This window comes from Amblyomma mixtum, chromosome 1, assembly GCF_055824585.1.
Source record: "Amblyomma mixtum isolate Tamu chromosome 1, ASM5582458v1, whole genome shotgun sequence".
Taxonomy (NCBI): domain Eukaryota; kingdom Metazoa; phylum Arthropoda; class Arachnida; order Ixodida; family Ixodidae; genus Amblyomma; species Amblyomma mixtum.
This window is the reverse complement of record NC_143012.1, coordinates 144,684,039-144,708,247: the sequence shown is the minus strand read 5'-3', so window position 1 is coordinate 144,708,247 and position 24,209 is coordinate 144,684,039. Positions and strand designations below refer to the sequence as shown.

General features: G+C 48.2%; 1 protein-coding gene across 1 annotated transcript in view; it reads left to right on the top strand.

Moving 5' to 3' along the window:
* Positions 1 to 257: 257 nt before the first annotated feature.
* The window catches only part of LOC149367827 (uncharacterized), a 145,273-nt gene continuing 121,321 nt past the window's right edge, over positions 258 to 24,209 (top strand). The window contains exon 1 of the mRNA XM_089557618.1: positions 258 to 345. The gene's annotated coding sequence lies outside the window, so the exon portion shown is untranslated. The remainder of the gene's footprint in view (positions 346 to 24,209) is intronic.

The following is a 24,209-nucleotide window of genomic DNA, read 5'->3' as shown; positions in this document are numbered from 1 at the left end:
CGAACTGCGTGGCATTTCTTTTGCTGTCGTTGAAAACAAAGTGAGCCCCGGGAAAGGAGAGCCTGGTAACAGAGCCATAAGCTGGAGTATCTTGCAGTCCGCGTCTCAGTGTTCGGCGTAAAATATACTCACTTTTTTCATGGTCATTGCGTCATCAAGCCTTAACGACTGCGAGATATGCACGGTCGTTGGAGCAATAAAAGGGTCTTGGCAACAGTCGCTGCAACTTGCCTAACCTCGTAAAAGACCGCGTGGGAGGTTTCTTCACGAAACTCGGATGTGCAGACGTGAACTGCCTTGAGATAACCAACGGTCGACGGCTGGCTACAGAGCGTCCGTCCTGAGGTATGTGCTTTGTAAGGCCGCATTCAGCAATGCTATATAAAGATGAATTGTCTGGAGCGGATCTCATTCAGGATATACAAAGCTTCTCTTTAATCGAGCAACGATATGTAGGAGACGACACAAACTTCATTGTCTGTACTGGTGCCCGTACAGGCTGCCGTGGGTTTGCCGTACCTCTCAAGAGCCCGAGAAAGGTTACAGAAAAGCATGCCAAGAGAATGCTACGGAAACTTGCAACAATTGCTGCCATACAGTTTTGATAGAATTGCTTACACCGCGTGGTTAGTGTAATTCTTTCTAAGTCACTGACGGTAGTAAGCAGCGGATCTATGTCAGGACGCTGTTAGGATTGATACTTAACAACCCTTAACATTAGAACCCTGTGTAATGAAGCTGCTCAGATGGCAGCACTTTAAGGTTGCCTGACACTACGTGGGGCTTAGGGAGGCTTAGCGACGGGAAGGAGGCTGCTCAACTACAAAGTACCCTAAACAAAGCACAAATCCCTCTTGACGGGAGAGAAAAAGACTAAAGTACCGTAATACATGAAGAAAACCATGAAACGTCGGTGTATCGTTCCAAATTTACTAATGCAGCAGTAATTGCCATGAGCATTGAGCATGATTAGAGCAAACTATGGAATTCAGTTACTTCATTGTCAAATGCCTAACTGTATGAATACTTATCCTGCCCTAACCGAAATAAGCGATGACTCTTCCTCCCTGGCTGCTTTCAGGAAGAGAGCTGTATTCTATTCTTTGCACAATTGTAAGAGTTTCTGTCGGTTTTCTTGAATGCAAGTACTTTGTGCTTCTTACGGGATGTCATTAAATTTATGCGTCAGAGGTTTATGTACTTTGGTCAGTAATTTATGCATATTTTAGGGACTCGTCGTGACACAGTCTGTTGATTTTGTAAGCCAAATTAGTTTTATAACCGATTGGTTCATAGCAACTTACATGTGCCGATCTCACTTAATTTGCCGCCATTCGCTCTTAGGTGAAGTGATGTTCTTATATTGCGTTATTATTTCCAGCGCCAGATGTTAGTATTGGCCATAAGTTACTGCTCCTTTTGTGCTTATGTTGCCGAGTCATAAAGGCGAAGGGACATAGCCAGGCGATCCTCGTCCCCGCTTTTGCCTCTGTTCCATGGCGGTATTGTCAAAAGCACTGCAAATTCAAATTCAAAATTCAAATAAGTGAAAGTGAAGAAGTGACAGTGAAAGTAGCACAGCAGTTTTTACCCAAATAAAATCAGTTACTGAAAACATGTTGATACGGCAGTAACGTAAAAAAAAAATCACAACGCTTCATTTTCAATTTATAGATACTGCACTCTAGAACAAGCTTATGGCCGCATGGGTACTGATAAGTACCCATGCATGCAATAAAAAAGGTAAAACTTTGCATACCAAGCGGTTCCTAGCATTTTAAAGTAGCACTAAGAAATTTCGTGTGGAATTTTATTAAGTTGAATCCAATTTACAACCTCTATTGCGACGAAGATGTTCTGTAAACGTGCACTTCGTGCGTTCAGAGGTTTTCTTTTAGAGAATGCATCCGTCTGCTGCTATAAAGCAATATGGAAACACAGATATCTGAATTACATGCTGCAATGACCCTGGACCGACGGAATGAAATGTTTTTATGAGAAAACTCGATTTATTCAGACACGGGGGATAATGCGCTGCATTTCAAAAGCTCGGTATCAGAACTAAGGCCCTGTTAATTAAGAAGAAACCAGTTACTTCCCCCTGCATTCGTTACACTTCGCTAATGTTCGTAATGGTGAGTGGATCGCAGATAAGTAAGGCGTATTTCATCAATGGGAGAATAAAATATTTTCATGTTAGGAGTCGTACATTTAGGGTCGGGTATTCAAAAAACACCCGAAGAAAAACGATTTACAAAGTGAATTCGATGCAGCAATAACAATGTGCTTCGTCCAGAACTATTACAGAATTAATAAGCGGAGATATCTGTACTGCTTTGTCTTTGAGAGTGCAATGTTTACTGGTATACAAATAGACAAGCACATATTTTGAGCTAGTTCTTACAAAAACTGGTTGAAAATATCCATGAAGAATTGCAGTCACTCTCTCGAAGCGAAGCGATCGCTTTCTTGGTATGATTATTTAGTCGCACCTCATCACCACCTGTGCAAACCTTTTAATGCAATGCATAATGCACAGAGCTCAACATGTTAAGGTTTAATGCACAGAGCTTAGTATCAGCTCAAAGAGTGGTAGCAATGCTGCTAATAATCACTGAGAACTAAAGTGCTCCCACAACAGTTTCCTGGAACCACCTGACTCAAGCCTGTAGCACAGTTGCTGCTAAAGTGACAATCTCAAGCCTTTTCGAATGATAGGCTTCTCTCCATGCCGGTTTAAGGTGTTTTTTATGCTGTATCTTAATTTTTGATTTATTTCTTGTCGACGCCTTGGGAACTCTTGCGAAAATTCATAAATATGGCTTGTGTGTAATTTCATTGATCGCCTTCGTGAAGAACTGCACAGTCTTAACTGATGGTGTATTTGTACGATTGCCACGCTTGAAGTCTATTGGACATATTAAGCACCTTGTCTTCCTGTAAGAAACGTAATATTTCTTCAGGAATGCTTCCAAAATCTTGCTCTCTGTTTATCTTTGTGATACAGACCGATAATATAGAGTACTTTTTTTTCCGGTTTTATGCCAAGCCTACAGCTCTGCAATCGTCCAGCAAACCGGTAAAGACCTGTCATGTAATGATCCAGTGAATAAGACTTGCAAGTACGCCACGCATCATTCCACGACGCGTTTCAAAAAAGCGTTCGGAATGTCATCAGGACCCGGCACATTTTTACAATCAAGGCTAAGCAGCAGATAAGCACTACACTCATAGAAATGATAACATTATATATGACAGGCAGGGATCTGAAAAAAGGCGGCAGGCGACCACTGTCCTTTGTGAGCAGCGAGTTCAAGAAACGTTGAAAAGCAGAACAAGCGAGTCTTATTACGCGCACATTTGCCGTCAGTGTAAACTCATCGAAAGAAACAGACCATGGTGTTTTGCGCAAGAATCTCTGGGAAGATATCTGAAATGAACTAGTTATGAGTCGTACTGAAATATTTATTTCTGTCACAAATTGCTTTTTTCTCCCATTCTGACATGCTATCAATGATGCGTTGCAAAGTTACATTGCATTGTTACTTCATCACTTTTATGCCTTTGAACTCCACGCCCGCGTAATGAACTGTTTCTGTTTTCTTATAATGACAGCTTTGATAATGTCCCCACGGCCTGGCCTCTTCCCTATCTATTGCGCATTTGGGCCTTTACTGAATTAGTAAATGACTGTCAAATCAGAACCGCACTTTTCCGTTCTCCTTCGTGTTCTTGTGCAAAAGGGTTGAGAATTGGGTGAGTGGGTACGAATTCATACTGCTGTGGCACCACGAGGACAGGGACGGAGACAAACTAACGACAACACAAGTGCTCACTAATAACTGACAAAATTTATTCAAAGCACAAAATATATAGACAAAACCAACGGTTACATGCACAGTCAGAACAGGGTTACAAAAATGACAGACAATAACACACGTTACATCACGACGAATCTACCTGTTATCATAGTTTAATGCTCTTGGAAGATAATCAACCTCGGCGTCAAGCAGCGGCAAGGATGGCGAACTCACGCATACATCTGCCGACTTAGTTTATACGGAAGCCCTCCATAATCTCCCGGGAAGTCTTATCTTTATGTTTTCAGAGAACGCGTGTTTCTTTGAACAATGGGGCCCACTTGTGGCTTTTGACATGCTTGGTCAGGTGCGTCCCCGAACCCCCGTCAAGTGACCTGGCATGCTCCTGGAGGCGTACATTCAGACAGCGCCCCGTCTGCCCCGTGTAGTGTCGACCACATGTCAGGGGAATGGAATACACTACACTGCAAGCACAGTCCACAAACGGATTGGAGTGTTCACACCACAAGTCTTTCTTCTCTTCCGCGGTGCGTCACACCTCTCAATGGCGGCACATATCCGCCCTGCCTTATTCTTGGCTGAAAATACCAAGTCCACCTCATAACGGCGAGCCACCTTTTTAAGGCTGTGAGAAAGTCCATGTATGTAACGGCTGCAGGCGAGATTTTTCCTTCCCTGTGCGTTCTCTTTATGTGACCTAGTCCACATTACAGTTTGTTTTTGTACCGTAAGGGTCCGTTGCGACAAAGAAGCCAATACAGAGGCCGGGAACCCCTCGTTTTTTAGTCTGGCAACTTGATCGGCGAAGGCATTGTCCATCCGATGGAAACAGGACTTTGTGAAAGCCGAATTTAACGCATTCAACGCAATGCCATTCTTAATGAACTTTGAATGACGGGAAGAAAAATTCAACAAGGGTTTCTTTGAACTTGGTGAAAACGACCACCACACATGGTTGCCCTCGAAAAACAACGAAAGGTCCAAAAACTGAATGCGTCCATTTTAGGGAGCTTCACACGCAAAGTTCAGGCCACGTCCTCTTTCTTTGAACGCCTTCAAAACATCGAACATTGGCTGGGTGGTGTCACGACATGTCACAAAAACTATAAAATCGTCAACATAACGGAAAACTTTCGTCACCATTGCTTCCAAATCACGCTCAAGGCACCTATCAACCGCGCACAGAAAAATATCGCTCAAAACCGGAGCAACTCCTGACCCAATACAGATACCAGATTTTTGAATGTACACGTCAATAAAAGACGAGTTCAAATAAACAGCCAGAAGCTCCAGGAAACTATCGACCGAAATCCCGCGCCTGGAAATAAAGGCAACTTCATCGTTTTGTTGCGTTATACAATTCTTGACACATTTCAAAAGTTGTACATGCGGAAGCGAGTAAATAACTCTTCAACGTCAATACTGAACGCTGTACCACCACGCGGATTATTACGCTTCAAAAACTCAACTACCGTTCCAGAACTGGGAATCAGGAAAAGCTCCGCAGTGTCCAACGACTTCAGAGGTGCCTCTGCAGAAAGCCCGACACTTCATGCTGCCAAGTATCGCGTTCTGAAACGGTAACCCGGAAGGGGATTTCTGGCTTATGCGTTTTTTCAGTAAAGAAAACGCTGAGCTTACTTTCTCGCGCCCCATTAATGGCCGAAGCTAAACGCCGAAGACTGAGGTCACCGAGCAACTTCAGCGCCCTCTTCTTCACAGCAGAGGGTTTAACAGAGAGTCGAATGAAACATTTGTGTCTCGGTGTGTGCCTCGTCTTGTTACGGAGGGAAGTGTGCCACAGTGCCTGAAGGAGTGTTTTCGAGTTGTAACCAAGCCACAAGGTTGGCCAAAAACTCCTGCTCGGTTGCGTTCATTGGTGAGTTATTTCCCGACGAACGGTTTAAGAGCCATGACCTCGGACAAAGAAGGTTTTTTTGCGGTTATCCCCAAAGGCCTGTTTTTTGAGAAGTCTATGTTTTGAGATAGTCTATATATTTTTTGCTTTTAACAAACTTTGTCAGTTGTTAGTGAGCACTTGTGTTGTTGTCACTCTGTCTCCGTCCCTGTCCTCCTGGTGCCACAGCAGTATGAATGTGTTCTTGTGGTTGCTTCTATCTATATTGTCACGACCAGAGGAGCCGTGAAGGTAGACGTCGGGAAGAACCCAAGACCGGGAGCCTTCTTTTAATTATGGAGCCAGCTTCCACGACACAGAACAGAACAGCGCGCCACGAGAGCCGACCGCCGCTTCGTCGTCGTCTTCGACTCAGCGCGCAGGCCGCGCGGCGCGTTAGGCGCGTGGCATTATTCCCCCCCCCCCCCTCCCGCGGAAGCAAACATCGTCTCGATGTGGAATGGGGTATGTACAGTGAGGGGAGGAGGAACAAAAAAAAAGACTGGGGGTGAGGTGAACTATACAGTGCGCGCTAGATGACGTGCAGGGAGAGTCAAGTTCACACGTGGGGTAAGGGGAAAATGTACGAAACAGCGTGAACACAGCGCTCAGTCACGCGAAAAGTACGGCTTTAAGCGCACTACACGATTTCAGTCCGTTGACGCTGAGGGCCGGCGACCACAGTTCCATGGGGGACAACTTCGTAGTTGACGCTGTTCAGGCGGAGCAGGACTCTGTACGGGCCAAAATACCTATTTAAAAGCTTTTCGCACAATCCCTTGCGGCGCACTGGTGTCCACACCCACACGTGGTCGCCCGGCTCGTAGTGCACGTCCCTGTGCCGAAGGTTATAGTGTCGGGCATCGGCGGATTCTTGATGTGCAAGCGGGCCAGCTGACGGGCCTGCTCTGCTTGCTCCACGAAGTGGCCAGCTCCAGGGGGAAGCTCTGCGTCGCCGTACGGCAGCATGGCGTCTAGCATCATGCGGACCTCTCTGCCATACACGAGACGTAACGGGGTGAACTGGGTGGTTTCCTGCGTCGCGGTATTATATGCGAAGGTGACGTACGGCAAGACCTCATCCCAGGTTTTGTGTTCAACGTCGACGTACATCGAGATCATGTCCGCCAATGTTTTGTTGAGCCGTTCCGTTAGACCATTGGTTTGGGGATGATACGCTGTTGTTGGTCGATGAGCAGTATGGCTAAGCGCTAAGATGTCACGTAGGAGTCGGGCTGTAAACGCCTTGCCTCGGTCAGTAATGATGGCCGATGGGGCGCCGTGTCTAAGCACGATGTCGTGCATAAAGAAGTGGGCAACTTCGGCGGCAGTACCTCGCGCAAGGGCCTTCGTTTCAGCGTAGCGGGTCAAGTAGTCTGTGGCGACTACGATCCACTTGTGGCCGGAAGACGAGAGAGGAAATGGCCCCAGAAGGTCCATGTCGACTTTGTCGAATGGTATTTGTGGCGGCTCGATGCACTGAAGCAGTCCAGGAGGCTTGAGCGCGGGTTTTTTTCGCCGCAGGCATTGCCGGCATGTCCGGACATAATGCTTGACACTTGAAGTTAGGTTGGGCCAGTAATAGTTCTGCCGGATTCGGGATAAGGTGCGGGTAACTCCAAGGTGGCCGGAAGTCGGTTCATCATGGCAGGCAAGGAGGACTTCATCCCGCAGATCAGACGGTATGACGAGCAGGTAAGTTGTCGGACTTGAAGTAGAGTTATTTTTATAAAGCACCCCTCTCCGCAGGCAGAACGACGATAGTCCACGAGCTAGGTTTCGTGGTATTTCAGGGCACCCACCTTCGAGATGTTCGATGAGCAGACGGAGCTCGGCGTCGGCACGCTGTCTGGAAACGAGCTCAGATGTGCTGACCGCTCCAAGGAAGCTATCATCGTCGGTGGTGTCTTGCGGAGGAGGTTCGACGGGAGCGCGTGACAAGGTATCAGCGTCGGTGTGTTTCGGGCCTGACTTGTAGGTGACGGTGCAATCGAATTCCTGCAGGCGTAATGCCCAACGTGCTAGGCGGCCGCAAGGGTCCTTTAAATTTTTCAGCCAGCACAGCGAGTGGTGGTCGGTGACGATACGAAACGGTCTGCCATAGAGGTATGGGCGGAACTTGGCGGCGGCCCAGACTACCGCTAAACATTCTTTTTCCGTGGTAGAGTAGTTCAACTCAGCACGCGACAGTGCGCGGCTGGCGTAGGCAATTACTTTGCCGACACCATTTTGCCACTGAACTAGAACGGCGCCAAGACCGACGTTGCTCGCACCCGTGTGCACCTCCGTATCGGCATCTTCGTCGAAATGTGCCAGGATGGGCGGTGATTGGAGTAGGCGTCGTAACTCGTCGAAGGCAGTCTGTTGTTCGTTGCCCCAGGAAAATGACGTGTCATCCCGGGTTAGGAGCGTCAGAGGTCTGGCGAGCTGGGCGAAATTTCTAATGAAGCGGCGATAATAGGAGCACAGGCCCAGAAAACGTCGGACTGCTTTCTTGTGGGAGGGGACCGGAAAGGCAGCAACGGCAGCAAGCTTCTCTGGGTCAGCGCGGATTCCGTCAGCACTAATGACGTGCCCGAGGAACTTCAATTCGGTGAACCCAAAGTGGCATTTTTCTGGTTTGAGGGAGAGGTTGGCGGATCGAACGGCTTTGAGGACAGTCCTGAGGCGGTGCAGATGTTCCGTGAACGTTGCGGAAAAAATGATGACATCGTCAAGATAAACAAGACAGGTCTGCCACTTCAAACCGGTGAGAACGGTGTCCATCATTCTTTGGAACGTGGCAGGAGCACAGCAGAGCCCGAATGGGAGGACGCGAAATTCATACAGCCCGTCCGGTGTAATGAAGGCGGTTTTCTCACGGTCCCTCTCATCAACTTCTATCTGCCAATAACCACTTCTGAGGTCGACCGAAGAGAAGTACTTGGCTTGACGAAGTCGGTCGAGGGAGTCGTCGATACGCGGGAGCGGGTACACGTCTTTCTTGGTCACACTGTTCAGCTTCCTGTAGTCGACGCAGAACCGTAGTGTCCCGTCTTTTTCACGAGGACGACAGGAGACGACCACGGACTGCTTGACGGTTGGATGACGCCGTCTGTGAGCATCTCTTCGACCTGTGTTTGAATAGCATCTCGCTCACGAGGGGACACACGATAGGGCTGCTGGTGGATGGGTCGGGCTCCTTCATGCGTGATAATGCGGTGTTTAACTATCGACGTTTGGCGCACTTTGGACGACGACGTGAAACACGTACCAAACTCCCGCAAGAGGTCCTGGAGTTGCCTTTTTTCAGTGGGTGGAAGGCCAGGATTTATGTCTACGCTGGTGACCGCTTCGGCGTCAGCTCCAGGTGTGTCCTCCGCACAAGCAAAGCATTCGGCCACTTCCTGAACATGGTCGACGTAAGCGATGGCTGTGCCACGGAACAGATGTCGATGTTCATTGCAGAAGTTGGTGACAAGGACCTCTGTACAACCGTCATGAAAGGATCCAAGGCCACGTGCCACCGCAACCCCCTTAGTGAGTACGAGGGAGACATTAGGCTCGACAACCCGGAGTCCCCTATATGGCTCGTCGCAGGTAACTCTTGCGAGAATGCTGGCACGTGGTGGCACCGTAGCGTTATCGTCGGCGACTCGCAGGGCGGACCGAGAACCCTGGTGCGTAGCTTCTTCTGTGGCCATTGCGGTAGAAAACGTCACCAAGCGGTTCGGGAGGTCTATGATCGCACCGTGCTCGCGAAGAAAGTCGGTGCCAAGGATGACATCCCGAGAACATTCGCGGAGAACGAGAAAAGTGGCAACGAATGTGCAGCCTCGAACCGTAACCCGGGCCGCACACATGCCGAGTGGTGCGACAAGATGTCCGCCTGCCGTGCGTATGTCGGGACCGTCCCAGGGTGTCGTCACTTTTTTCAGGGCCGTCGCAAGCCGTCCGCTAAGGATAGAGTAATCTGCGCCCGTATCAACCAACGCGCTGACCTCCTTTGTGTCGACGAGAACAGGGATATCCAAGGAGACCCTGCCTTCAGCACGGCCCGTCGATGGCTGTTGTGGAGGATTCAGTCGGTGCGGCGGCGGAACCTGGTCGGCGACTGGGGTTGCGCTGTCGGAGCGATTCAAGCGGCGCGTTGGGGGAAACTCTTCGGCGATGCGGCGTTCGGCGTCGAGGCGATTGGGTCGGTGCGGCGGCGGAAGCGGGTCGGCGATTGGGGTTGCGGCATCGCGGCGATACGAAAGGCGCGTCGGGGAAAACTGTGCAGCGATGCGGCGTGCGACGTCGGGGCGATTCAGTTGCTGCGGCGGTGGAAGCTTTGCGTCGGAACGGCGTTCGGCGGCCTCGCCTCCAAAGGCCGCCGGAGCTAGTTTTCCCGACGAGGGCTCGAGGAACCACGTTGTCCTGAGGCGAAACGGGACCCAGAGGGCGAAGACCGGCGTGGAGAGGGCGATCGCGACTCGCGGCGCGGAGGAGATGGTGAACTACGCTGGCGGGTGACATACTCGGCGTTGTCTTGAGGGCGCTCTCCAGGGCGTGGACGGGGGCTGTCGACAGAAAAACCGCGTAGTCCCATTTCGCGATAGGGGCACCGCCGGTAGAGATGGCCGGCCTCACCACAGTGGTAGCAGAGCGGGCGTTGATCTGGAGTGCGCCAGAGGTCAGTCTTCAATTCAAATTCAAATTCAAATTTTATTTTGCCACCATGGTACAGATGATGGCGGGGACCCGTAGTAAAAGCTGCCGTTTGACAGCTTGACAAGGCCACGGGCCCCCACTTTGACAGCAATGCAGTGGTTTGGTTTTTTTTCACACACACGCAAAAAAAAAGAAAATACAGGAAATACAGATAACAAAGGAAAAAAATACATATAGCAGAGCTCTTATCAGGTTACAGTAGTCAGCATAAAATCAACAGCATTGTCCTGGCTGGAAATAAAACTTACAATGATGGTGAAAGAAAGAAGAATTAGGCAAACAAATCACAGAGAAAAAAAAAGGTTAGGTGTAGTGTAAAAAATACTCGAACAGTTTGTGGCGTGTTGTGTTTTGGAGATTAATATCGTTTTGTGCGAGTTTGTTAAGAAGTCGTGGTAGTTTATTTTCTAATGTTTGATTACCATAGAAAGTTCTGTATGTTTTTACGTTCCATTGTGCTATATTTCTTGTGTTGTACATTGCATCTCGTTTTTCTAAACCAGCTAATTTGGATAGAAAAGATATATTCTTCAACACCTCGTTTTTCACACACTTGCTCAGACGATAGTCATAAAGCTTAGTAATTGGAAGTAAGTTATACTTTAAGAAAAGTGCGGCCGTATGGTAGGTATGCGAAACATTTTCAACAATTCTTAGAAATTTTTTCTGTAACAAGTGTAGTTTCTGAAGATTGCCTGCTGTTGTTGCACCCCAGGTTAAATGGCAATAGCTGAAATGAGATTGTATCAATGAATTATATAGCATTAGCATTACATTTCGCGGCAGTATCTCACGGTTCTTGGAAAGAAGACCAATAATACGTGAACATTTATTTATTACAAAGCTAACATGATCATCCCATGACATTCTTTCATTAAATATTATACCTAATGTTTTAAATGAAGGCACAACTTCTAAGGGTATGGACTGAAGGAATATATTCTCAGTGAGACAGACCTTCTTGTTTCTACCTCTGAAAACAACGACTTTAGTCTTTGCTGTGTTAATCAGCAACGCATTTCTGCTACTCCAGTTTTCTATTTGCTTCAGTGCATTGTTTGCAGTATCTGTGAGTTCAGCTGCATTATCTCCGGCAAGAAAAATACTGGTGTCATCAGCATAGATGATAAATTTAACGAATGGAGTTGCATGTACAATGTCATTGATGTAGAGATTAAACAGAAATGGACCCAAAATGCTACCTTGTGGAACGCCACAGCCTACAGATTGCATATCTGAGAGGAGACCATTTATTGCTACTGCCTGTTTGCGTTCCATGAGGTATGACTGCACAAGCGATAGTGCATGGCCGCGGAAGCCACAACGCTCAAGTTTACGAAGAAGTATTGTATGGTTCAATAAGTCGAATGCCTTCGAAAAATCAAGAAAAATACCAATGACTATCCTATTATGTTCGAGTTCGTTCAATATATATTCTCGTTGATCTAATAGTGCAAGTTCAGTAGAGCGGTGCTTACGGAAGCCATACTGAGCCGCTGTTATAATTTTGTGTTTTTCTTCAAACTGCAAAAAGTTTCTAAGTATTACTTTTTCTAGTAGCTTAGAAAACACGGGTAAGATGGATATTGGCCTGTAATTTCCGAGCTGGTTTTTATCACCCTTTTTAAAGATAACTGTTACACGTGCAATCTGCATTTTACGAGGAAATACAGCGGTACTGACACAAATGTTTAAGATATGCGTGATGTATGGTAAAATAAGGTCAAAAATATACCGTATAGGCTTTATCTGGAGGCCATCAATATCAATGGATGTGCTATTGTTTAGTTCGTGGAAGGCTGCCGTTACATCTGCTTCTTCAACCGGTTTGAGAAACACAGTGTCGCTTATATGAACAACATCACTGAGATTGTTATGCGGTACTTGATTTCTAGAAGCACAAACAAAGTGCGTATTAAACGTATCTGCTAATTCTTTTCCAGTTATACTTACACCATCAATATTTAGCATATTTAATTCACCTGATTTGCTATTCCTCCCCAAAATTGCGTTTAGCCGCTTCCACATAATGTCGACACGACCACTAGTTGACGTGAATTGATTTGTGTAATAGGCGTTTCTGGCTTTCTTGAGCTCAGTATTCAAGCGGTTTCGATATTTTTTAAACGCTGTCAGATCACATTCAGCTCTCGATTTAATAAACTTATGGTATAGGATGTTCTTTGTGTTTATCTTTGCCACCAACTCCGGTGTGACCCATGGTTTGCGACTGTGACGCCTTTGTTTTTTTGTTAATATTGGGAAACAGGCCTCGTAAATCCGCGGTGCCTGGCGCCGATCCGCCCAGTAAGGAGTCGGCTGGGCAGAGTGCACCGCGACCAATGGTGCGGCGTAAGGCGAAGGCCCAGGAGATGGGGCCGCGCGGCGCACGACGTCCGCGTACGTGACTGGCTGGACAGGAGTCGGGTACGGCACGGGATCGTATGGGGTCGGTTGCGGCGCCGGCACAGCTGCAGCGTCTTGTGCCCTGAGGGCCTGTCGGACTTCCTCGCGGATGACGCTGGTGACGGAATCGACGCGAGGGGCAAAGGTGGCTTGAAGGTGCTGCAGCTCCTCGCGGACCACGGAACGGATGAGTTCGCGAAGGGAGTCCGGATTCGTCCTGGGATCATGGTCGAACCGGTCCAACGTTGATAGAGTCGACGTTTGGCGCAGTTGCCGGTCGTACTGATGGGATCTTTGCTGCAGCAATTTCTCCATGTGCACGGCGTCGGCCAGGAATTCCGCGACGGTGTTGGGCGGGTTCCCCACGAGGCCGGAAAAGAGCTGGTCTTTTACGCCGCGCATCAGGTGCCGCAGCTTTTTTTCTTCAGGCATGGCCGGATCGGCGCAATGGCGAAGACGCTTCACATCCTCGACGTACATGGCAACACCCTCATTGGGAAGCTGAATTCGAGAGGACAGTGCATGCTCTGTGCTCTCCCGGCGGTCGCTGTTGGCGTATGTACTCAGGAGCTGACGTCGAAAGTCCGGCCACGTAGAGAAAGTAGTCTCATGGTTTTCGAACCACGTTCGTGCAGAGTCTTCAAGGCTGAAGTAAACGTTACGCAGCTTTGTAGCGTCGTCCCAGCAGTTAAAGGTCGCGACCCGTTCGTAATGAGCCAACCAGTCTTCGGCATCTTCAAACAGGTCGCCGTGAAAGGGCTTAGGCGTGCATGGAGTCTGAAGGGTGAGATAGGTGGGGCTGGCTGCAGGGACAGTCGTAGGCAGGGCGGGCAGTGGCGTCGCCATGAGTGGAGTGGTAGTTGAAGGCGCGCTGACAATAGGAAGGGCCTCGGGGGACAGGCCGCGGATCCTCCGGCTGGCACGATGGACAGGGGTGGTCACAAGAGGCGGACGCATCGAGTCGTCCTCAGGAGTAGGGAGCATCGGCCGCACCTCCACCAGTGTCACGACCAGAGGAGCCGTGAAGGTAGACGTCGGAAAGAACCCAAGACCGGGAGCCTTCTTTTAATTATGGAGCCAGCTTCCACGACACAGAACAGAACAGCGAGCCACGAGAGCCCACCGCCGCTTCGTCGTCGTCTTCGACTCAGGGGGCGCAATAACGCCGCGCCTAACGCGCGGCGCGTTAGGCGCGTGGCAATATGTTATGTAGACCCGAAGTGCAGCACCAACTCATGCACGTGAACGTGCTTTAATCAACGAGGACTACGAGTGAACCGCAGCCTGCGCCGAAATACGTGCTGTTTTAATGGATCAATACGGAACCACACTGCGGATACTCTCACTCAGCGATGGCAGCTACAGCGCTTGGAGGTGAGCAGTATATTCAAGCGTCGATGCCACCCAAAAGTACATGAATTGCTCACCTCCCTTCATTCCTCCCGAGACATGCGGGTGTGTCACATGCGCAGCAGTTCAGCTCGCAGTATTTCTTACAGTATTTTTTATTACTTTGTGCTGCTGTATTAGTATGGCCACCTTTCTGTATAAAGCCGGGGTCTTTGCGTCATTGTGAAGCGGATAGGAGCAGGTGTGGCACGTGACTCTCCCGGGGGACTTTGTGGTGATTGTACCTTTCACCATGCACCGGGAGAAATGCATAGTCTACATAGAAGTCTCCATGCACACACTCACCTGTGCCCTAATTAAAAATCGACTCGTCTACTGCCGCTCAACTTCACTCTTCAGAAGCCTGCACCCACCAGAAGTCAACGCAGCAGCGGAACAAAACAGTGACGGCGAAATCAAATGACAGACGCTATGGGAAGGCAATCAACATAAAAGTGATATGCACAAATAACAATTTGAGTGACCGCCTGTGAATTTTTTTCTTCTCGGCAAGCTCTCCATGTCACCGAATCCACTGCACCGGTTGTGGCGATGTGAGGGCACTATTTCGCACCGCACTCCCAATCGGCGGACACAGCGTCTTCGCTCGCTAACCTCGGAGGGGCTCATGGTCGATCGAAACAAAGGGAGTGATGATAAAGCGTCTACGCTCACACGCTATTTATTACAACTTGCAAATAATACACAGAGCCATCCAGCTAGCTACGAAACACACACGAGGCCATGTAAGGAGGGCTTTGGACTTCAAGGTTGTAGCAGGGGCGCCACTTTGGCGGCGAACGTTTGTACGCGCTAATTGCGGCCGGGTCTTCCTGTGTGCGCCTGATTTTTGCGGCAAAGCCATCCCGAGGTATTTTCCGAGGGAGGCGCCGAGAGCGCACGTTTGTTTCGCTCAATTCGCTGCCCAAAACGAGAAGTCCGGCGGTAGGTCGCAATGGAATTCCCGTGGCCTGCCTAGGGAGGCGACGAGAGCGTGCGGCCAGAATCGCTCGCGACGCTGGCAGTATTTCCAAGAGAATCTCACCGGCTCCGCGGAGTTCCGCGCGTGATGGCGATGAGCCTCGGCAGCATGGAGATGGAGGAACAGGTTTCCCAGATGCCTTATTCCTTAAATATTCTCCTATGGTTGCCGTGAACTTCTCCATAGATGCCATCGACATTGACGAAGTGTACAGGAGAGTTGCGATTGCAACCGTAGGATTGCGCGTACAGGAGAGGGAGGGGGCTCGTTATCATCCAATGAGCAATAAGGTCACGGGACACGTGTTCGTGTGAAGCAGCAGGCACCCGAAGTCAGCCTGCTGGAAGCGCGTTGTTCGCGTTGACGCTCCCGTGTTGGAAAGCAGGAAGGTGGATTCTCCGTTGCCTCCGCGAACTACTGCGCCAGAGTATGCGCAGCTTATATTGACTCACGGCCAAAGGGCAGCAGGCAGGAATGTAGGCAGTGGCAGAAGAAAAGGAAGGCTTCAATCAAACTCTTTATATTGCGCCTACGACCTCCGAAGACTTGAATAAAGGCAATGGAGACTCCGCAGAACGACCATATGCTAAAATACGAGATAATGTGTCAGCCAAACAATTTTATCAGGCACCACCCAACGACTCGGCTCATTTGAACGAAAATGGCTCTGTTTGGCAACATCGCCGTTAATACCGAAGCTCGAGCTGTTACCAACCGGGTGGTTACCAGGGTTATGGACACTGTGCCAGTCCCCTCAACCTACAGTGAAGTTCTAGAGTACTTTGGAGGGACACGAACGCATCTTCTTGCCCCGCGCTCACGGCTCACTCGCGCGCAATCCGCTCAGTGCCGCCAATTACAAGCACATTTCCCAACCTCGGCTTGTACCACAGAATACAAACAACTCTATATTGTTACGAGGTGGCAAGCCAAGGAAATGGGCGACATGCTGACAGATGATAATATGATTTAATGGCTGCGAGCCTAGCGCGAGCGCTCCGTCCCGCGCCAATGCCCTCTTCTTTGTCTTCGTAACATGACCCGGGTCCTCCGAGCGATCGTCCCGATCGATTCCATGAATTCTGAATGGTGAGGTGGTGATGACCATGATCAGAAACGATAGAAGAAGATGAAAGGCTTGCCACCAAGATGAACGAGATGATCTGGTGAATGGTTGTCCCTGGAGCTTCAGGTCCAGCGGTCGGTCGCCCACAGCCGAAGGTCAGGGTTTAAGGACTCGCCGGGCAGCTCGGGCGGGGGTGCCGTCTTGATGCGGGTCGTCGTCGGGTCATGCTCCGTCTGGTCCTGGGCGGCGTGTCTTGTGGTCGGGGCTGGGGACGGGGCGGGGGAAAGCGGCTGGTCGGTTCTGGTCAGGTCGGGCTCGGGTTGAGCCGGCGGCGGAGTCCAGGTCCCCTCGGCCAACGACGAAGGCGAGCAGACGACGGCGATGCTCCAGGGACCAGGATGACGATGAGGAACCCGCACCTCCACCAAATGTTACGAGGTGGCAAGCCAAGGAAATGGGCGACATGCTGACAGATGATAATATGATTTAATGGCTGCGAGCCTAGCGCGAGCGCTACGTCCCGCGCCAATGCCCTCTTCTTTGTCTTCGTAACAATATTCCTCTGCTTTTTCGTGGTGTAGCGACACTCACACTCTTTTACCAACTCACCTTGGGCTGCCGATACAAAACGGTGGTTCCCAACATCCCAAATCTCACCCTCGGGCAGTCGGAGCGGGCGCTATCCACTGCGCTACTGGAAGATCAGCTACAGCTGATTCGCCAGGCCGGCCCGGAGGCCATGATGACTCGACTCCTGTAGTGTGGAGCCTTCTCGCACCATGCTCTCCTCGCGGTTCGCTTTCCGGCATGCTGATTCTACGCTTTCTTGAGCTGTATTAAGGCGAAAGCCTTTAAGCGCTCATACTCGCGGCCATGACTCTGTTCGTCCGGCCGTTATATCTGGAGTGCAAGTCGTAACTAGTCATTACTAATCACAAATCATCGCTAACTAGTCCTAAAGCAGTAATGACTGCTTAGTCATGACTAGTTAGTCATTAACCAATGACGACTAGTTAGTCATTAATCGTTAACCATGACTAGCTAGTCATTCACCAGTCATGACTAGTTTGACATGACTGGTTAGTCATGACTAAGTCTTTATCCAGTCACAAGTCATGACTAACTAGTCATTAACCAGTCATGACTCGCTAGTCATTAAGCAGTCATGACTAGTTAGTCATGACTGGTTAGTCATGGGTCATGACTAGCCATTCCAAGTCGCCCCATAGCCGCCTCGTGTGTGCCTACGGCCGTGCAGCCAAAGATGTGTGAAAAGCCTTTCGCCTCGCGCACTTTAGATCGTCAAAGTTCCCCCTGAATTTTTTTAGCGCCTCAGATTCAGCGAAATTTCCATACTTTTCGCAGCTCCAAAATACCGTGTTCTTTTGACCCAAGTCGGCTTTCTATAGACCATTTTCAGTTTTAGCCTCGCTCCCAGCGCGCTGAACACCGCCATGCTGCTTTCCTCCTCTCTGGCTGATTCCGAAAGGCGGTGTCCGTGCGTCCCGTGCGTTCTCTGCGGTTCTCCGTGTTTACTGTATGGGGTTGCTTAGCTGCAGTAGCCCGATTTGTGTGTATGTGCTATTAAAGCTGAAACGAGGTCTTTGGGAAACCACTGCGCAGTCGTCTGCTGTTCAAACAACTACAGGAGGCGAAGGCGGATTGAAGCGGAGCAGTGTGAAGAACACAGAGAGCCACAGCGGCAGTGCGGTTGCGGGCTGTTTCAGCTACACATACCTATACGCGAGAACCTACTGCTGATGCCGCTAATATATGTATCGTCTGTGGCCCTTGCAAAATCAAAACATAATAATTTGGGTAAATGATGCAGCAGCACTGCGTGTTACGTGAAACATTTCTGTTATAACTGCCGACACTGGCGTCTGATTATTAACGAAAATGGCACTGTAAACATAGCTATTTGACAGTACTTGAAAGCAATGATGCATTGCACAAATGGCACAGCTGTTTTCTTGCAGAAAATATCCGATAAATCAGCAGGACTTAAAAAACTGAAGGCCGCAGCTTTGACGTGTGCACCTTGCATCGTGACACCTCATGCTTCGAGAAAATACTATTTTCAACTGGCGCCATAATGCAAAGTGATGATTGTTTAAAAAAAAAAATGTGCCTATTAGGGACGTGCAATCAGCAAGCACGAAGTGTCCACCCGACCACACGCACGCGCTTTCTCGCTCTTTCTGAATTAATCAGCGGCCGCACCCGAGACGGGCCAAGCAGATACGCCCCTCAGGAACTGTCACAGCAGGTGCACCAGTTTAGAGTGTAGAAATTACATCGCATTCGAAGGCCAGATGCCTCTCTACTACAACTTTTCCGAGTTTAGCGAAATGTCAGACGACGCGAAGCTCCACATCTAGTTTCCTCTGTTCCTGCGACATTTTGCTTCGACGCGTGGCGCCGACGGATGCACTGGCGCTCCGAAGAGCGCTGCCATACACTCGCATGTTCACGCTAAGAGTGGACCACCCTACATTTGCACGTTTCACCAGTTATTTTACCGTTAGTACGAAGTAATCAAGAAATTTATGCAAAGCCATTCCATTTCCATTTATTTTCCATCAAAGATGGGGGAGGCGAGGCAAAAAGCTGCGATAGCAGCTTGACAAGTCATCGTCCCCTACAAAGCAGCAGCAGTACACGCCGACAACCCGACACATCTCACATCGAAGAATCAAAACAGAAAAAAATAAGAGAAACAAAAACAGATATATATGATAAAGTATAGGATGTACTGCTCGTACAATAAAAAAATAAAAAAATGTACGACTTGCGCACACCAAAAGCATACACTTGTTAACAAATTGATAAGAAAGGTATGTACACTGAACGCAGTTCTTTTATGCGAAAAAAAAAGTGAATACAAGTTTCTAAGTAGGAGGAAGATTAGATACTAATATCAAACAAGGAAGCATTGAACTGTGTAAGTACACTGTAAAGAAAAATGTAATGGTAAAAAGGAGCGCACAAATGTAATACAGCAACATAAAGGCGACATTGGTTGATAGTTCATAACAAAGAAAGCATTCACAAATGTATGCATTCATGACAACTGAATTAGGCAAAGCTTAAGTATAAGTAAAAAATATTCAGAACACACAAAGGTAACAAAAAAGAGAAAAAAAATGGTGCATTACAAGAATACAATTTCAGTTCATGTGGCTTAAGATCAAGAATATCAATGTTATCCTTTAGGTGTGTGTTTAGTATATTACGAATTCTGTATTTTAGTGTCTAAAATCCATAATTAGTCCGGAAGGAATGCACTTTCCAAAACTCGAGATTGCGTGTGGGGTAGCGTGATGTACCTTTTATGGCTAATTCGGCAAACCTTATTAAACTATTGCATATAGCTTTCTTTTCCCTAATAAGTCCAAGGCACAGGTGATAATTGTACATGTTTTCAAAACGTATTATGCCAAGGTTTTGCATTACAGAGTATATATCACAGTCGAATTGAGAGCGTGTAATAATTCTAATAACCCTTCGCTGTAATATACTCAACTTGTTTATGTTAGTTAGGGTAATAGTACCCCAGATCAGACTACAATATTGTAAACGAGAGACAAACAAGGAATTATATAGGAGTAACAAGATATTTTTAGGGAGGAAATCTCTACGTCTGTACAAAATGCCTTTAATCGAGGCGAGCTTACTTGAGATGTAATCGACGTGTCTGTCCCAGGATATATGTTCCGTGAAGATCACTCCCAAAGTTTTAAATTCACTCACTATTTCTATCTCCGTATTATTTAAACTAAGCGTTAAATTAGGTGGAATCTGTCGTGTCTTAGGACGGAAAACAATCGCTTTTGTTTTAGGAATGCTGATTACCAAGCCATTTTCCTGTGCCCAAGCAGCTACCTTAGTGAGTACAGAGTTGGCTATCATAAACAATTCAGTGCTGCCATCGAAAGAAATGAATACGCTAGTATCATCGGCGTAAATTACGAACTTAGCTCGATCATCAAGACTGGCGATATCATTTAAGTATAGATTAAACAAAAGGGGGCCAAGAATGCTCCCTTGAGGAACTCCAGTGTGCGTTTGTATTAAATGTGAAGGGTGACCATTGACCTCAACAAATTGATAACGATGAGAGAGGTATGACTTAATTAATTCCCATGCATTTCCGCGAATGCCATAAGATTCCAACTTTTCGAGGAGTAAGGTTCTGTTCAGGTAATCAAAAGCTTTGCTGAAATCAATGAACACACCCAACACAAGTTTTTTTGCTTCTATATTATGTAAAATATACTTCTTTTGATGAAGTAGAGCTAATTGGGCAAACCGATGTTTCCGAAACCCGTACTGTGCGCTCGACAATGCGTCTAATGTATCTAAAAAGGAAACAAGGTGAACCAGAAGAAGTTTTTCTTATCCTTTAGAGAACGCTGGCAGAATTGATATGGGACGGTAATTGCCGAGGTCATTGTGATCTCCTTTTTTATAAATTGGTTTCACTTTCGCTACTTGAAGCTGTTTCGGGAAGGTGCCTGTAGTAAAACTCAGATTGAAAATGCGCGTTAGTACAGGTGCTATACAATCAATAACTTATTTTAATGGCTCGATTTGCATACCTTGAGTGTCACAGCTGCGTGAATTCTTGAGATTAAAGAATGTAGAAGAAATTTCTTCGTCTGAAGTAAGTGTAAGAAATAAGCTGTGTGGCCGCAACAGAATTCTGTGCACTTATGCGCTCCAGCGGTGCCTTCTCCATGTAGCAATACAGAAAGTATCGTTTTTTAGGACAGTGCAGAGGAAAAATGTAGTGAAAGACGCGGTCGAACGCAGTTTCATTCTGTTCGTGTCACCGGCGCAACGCAGAGCACACCGCTTGAGCGCTTGACAGCAACACTGCTGTTAGCTCGGAACGGAGCGGTTTTTCTTTTATAACTACAACATAGAAGCGATCGGCAAGTTTCATGCTCGCATTAATAAGTGTCTCCATTATAGATACCAGAAAGCCGTTAAACGAATTCCGCACTCTTGCGTAGAAGCGCACCTCCAATGTCGATTTTCGGCACAACTTGCAGGGAAACATCCGCGTCGCCGCTCGCCGAAGCACAGGCCATTTTGTTCAAGTTGCTCAGTGCATACAGTGCAACACCTTGCAGGTAAAAATCATGCAAAAATCACCACTCGGATAAGGCTGAACAGCGCGGCGAGTACTCGCTGCCTGTATTGCAGCGGCGGCCACCCAAGCCAACATGGCGGAGAAATCGGCCAGACGCAAGACGGCGCTGCTGTCGAAAGATGGCCGCGCGCACCTGAAAAAGGTCTATAGTAGAGCGAAGCTTCTTGGCACTAACGAGTTTGATTTCAAAGAAGCAAATACGTTTGGGCAGGCTGTGTGGTACGTTACGATTCTCTCATCCCTAGTGCGACAGAGAGTTCCTAAAGATCCTTTGGCCTACTTGCTCTTCGCATTTGCCGGTGTTAACAAAGGCCAATGACGATAGCTAGAGCGCCACGCCGCGAGGAGGTACGTGTTTCCCAAGGTGGCCCTACTTGCTTGTTGCCATACCAGCAACTGCAGAGCGAACAGCGCTCACCGCTTCACGCGATGTCGGAGCGGTCCGGTTCTGCGCTTCAAACAAGTGAGCTCATTACGGCACCCAACTGCCAGAGCCGAAGACACAGAATGAGAATATTTACAGCTACATAGATGAAAAATCGGGCTACCCTTCCTGCTTCAGCACTCACTCGCGTCCGTCTTGCTGTTCTCTGTGGACCTAGGTCTCGATCCCCTTATGCGGACCTTGTGATTGAACCTTCCAAAGGCTTCTCGAAGAAATGATTAGCCAATCCGTAGAATTCCTGGCGATTCTTTGATCCTGTTATTTCGTTCTTCTAAAGAGCATTAACCTTGCCACCAACTCCGAATTCGAGTCAGGCCTAACGCTGTTCATGTCCGGGCGGCCATTCATGAGCTTGTTCTACGCTGGACGCCGTTTTGGTGATATGAGCGGAGTCTTAAGCCCCGCGAGAGAGAGACTCTTTAATGAAATACAGAGAATGAAGCCGGCGTTACAAAATCGCTGGCATGCTACTCTCTGCAGGGAAGGGAATTTGGGAGATAAAGACAGAAGGAGAGCAGTGTGGAAGAGGTAAAAAAAACGGTAAAATGCGGCCACGAAATGGGTACTAAGGATGCAATGGCGAGTATTGATGTAACCTATGGAATGATGGAGTGCATAGTCCGACAAATGGGCTGACGAAGTTCACTGCATGAAGAATGCATGAAGGTAACGTGCAAGTGAATTTAGAGCTTATCGAGATGTCCAATGTCTTTTAAATATGTAAATAGGAAGTTCATTGCAAGTCTCTGTTGCCTAAGGCAGGCTAAGGGACCTAAAACTTTGTCCATTTTTAGGGGCACTGGGCAGAGCTTCTGCATGCAATGTTCACAGTACGCACGCTCGTTAGCATACGCAGGACACTAAAGCAAGATATGTTCCACAGTTTCTATCGAGGCACAGTTGTCACAATGTGGACTGTTCATTTGTCCAAAACGGTATCGCAAGCCGTTTGTATATGCAGCATTCAGACGAAGTCGATGATAAAGTGTTTCCAGATGTCGAGGAATTCTTGGTGAGAGTCTTGATCTACGATGTGGGTCGATTCAGTGAAGAAATTGGTACTGATGTGTCGGCAAACTCCAAAGCGGATACGTTTCTTCGGAAGCAAAACTTTTAGCCATTTGGGACGCATCAGATTTCGTGAAGAAAGTTCGAATGTACCTCCGATGTTGATGGCCCTTACGGGGCCGCTTCATCTGCTTTTTCATTAGCCTGAATGCCACAGTGAGCAGGTGCCCACTGAAATGCTATGCAGTGGCCTGCGGCAATAGCTAAATGATGTAGATACCCGATGTCCAGTGAAACTGGCTGGTGATTCGTTTTCTTCAGCAGGTTGGCCAGGATCTGCAGAGATGCTTTTGAATCGGTGAAGATAACCCAACGGCCGGCAGTTCGGCGCAGGATGTAAGAAACAGCTTCTTAATGCCGTGAAGCTCGGCTGTCGTAGAGGATGTCCTCCGCTGCAGCCGGTAAGAAAGGGCATGGCCTGTTGAGGGCACATAAAGGCCACAAGAAGAGGTTTTTTTAGTAGTTGAGCCATCGGTGAAGGCATGGGTTTGCTGTCTATATTCCTGCGTTAAGTAGGCGAGAGTAGCTTGCAGAAGCGCTGCCTGTGGCATGCGGCTCTTTGCATTCACACCTGGAACAAACTTCTTCACCTTTAGAGGAAAGAGTGTCCATGGAGGAAAGGCCAGAGGTAGTAGTTTCTGTCTCTGATTAATAGTAGGAAGGGGCAGGAGCTGCACTGCCTGGCCAAAGCTAGAGTTGCTGTGAGTTTGGTGGACACGGTGCAGGAAGTGCTTCTTCCCTTGCAGGACATGGCGGAGATGGGTACGCATAGTTTCCTGGGCGGCAATCACCTCTAGTGTGGGAAACATCCTGCCTCCGCTACTGTTCCTGATGCAGAGGAACCCTTTGGGAGGCCAAGGCATATTCGCAGGCAGTTGTTCCGTGCGGCAACAAGAGTCTTATTGCTTGACGTAGATAATCTTTCAAGCACTGGTAGACAGTAGCGCAAGGTTCCTTCAACGTAGGCTTTTTCAAGCAGAAGCATTGATCGGCAGTTGCTATTTCACCTTGTTCCCGCCATGAACCTGAACACTTGCGATGCTGCAGTGATCCTCTCGCGGAGGTTTTTGATCTGAGGTGTCCATGACAGATTATAGTCGATTACAACACCCAAGAATCTCTGAGATCGTACATATGGTAGCGATCGTTCGCTTAGCAGCAGCGGATATCGGGTTATTATTTTTCTTGTAAACGCCATTGCAACACTCTTTTCTGGCGAGAGACGAAGACCTCTGGAAGCCAGGTACATCGAAATGTGCAATAGCGCTCTCTGAAGACGTTGCTG